General features: G+C 44.0%; 1 protein-coding gene across 1 annotated transcript in view; it reads left to right on the plus strand.

Annotated features, from left to right (window-relative positions):
* EMH_0021030 (kinesin motor domain-containing protein, putative) overlaps positions 1 to 828 on the plus strand; it is a gene marked incomplete at both ends in the record, with an annotated part of 8623 nt that overhangs the window by 1571 nt on the left and 6224 nt on the right. The window lies entirely within an intron of this gene.

Raw genomic sequence — 828 nt, forward strand, 5'->3', positions numbered from 1 at the left:
AGCAGCAGCAGCAGTAACTGCAGCAGCAACGGGCTGTTCAGACAAGCCAGACTTAATCTCATTGACCTCGCAGGTAGGCAGCTATTTCTTTTTGTTTTTTTTTTCTTTTTTTTTCTTTTTTTTATTGTCTCCTTTCTTTTTCTTTTTCTTTTTCTTTTTTTGTTTCTTTTCTTTTTCTTCTTCTGTCTCCTTTTGTCTCTCCTTTGCGTCTCCTCATCTGTTTCGCTGTCTCTTTCTTTTTCTATCTTTCTTTGTCTCTCTTTGTCTCTCTTTTCTGTCTCCTTTTGTCTCCTGTCTCCTTCTGTCTCTCTTTTCTGTCTCCTTTTTTCTTTCTTCTGTCTCCTTTTGTCTCCCCCTTCTGTCTCTCCTCTTTGTCTCCTTTTTTCTTTTTCTGTCTCCTTTTGTCTCCTCCTTCTGTCTCCCCTTGTCTCTCCCTATTGTCTCTACACCCCTATAGCTAGCTCGTTGCCCCCGTAGCTAGCTAAGAAGCTCTCTGACAATGTATCCTCAAACCTACCTAGCTAGCTAGCTAGCTAGCTAGCTGGCTGGTTGCCTAGCTATCTATCTGTCTATCTAGCTAGCTATCTAGCTAGCTGGCTAGCTATCTAGCTAGCCAGCTAGCCTATCTACCTATCTACCTATCTACCTATCTACCCGTCTACCCATCTAACCATCTACCTAGCTGGCTAGCTAGCTAGCTAGCTAGCTAGCTAGCTATCCAGCTAGCTGTGAGTGTTAGCTAGCAGTTGTTGTTGTTGTTTATGTGTGCATGCAGGCAACGAGCGTTGCGATAGTATGAAGAGTCTGGCTCGGGGTCACCTGGAGGAG

Source organism: Eimeria mitis, genomic scaffold, assembly GCF_000499745.2.
Source record: "Eimeria mitis Houghton genomic scaffold, Emh_scaff733, whole genome shotgun sequence".
NCBI lineage: Eukaryota > Apicomplexa > Conoidasida > Eucoccidiorida > Eimeriidae > Eimeria > Eimeria mitis.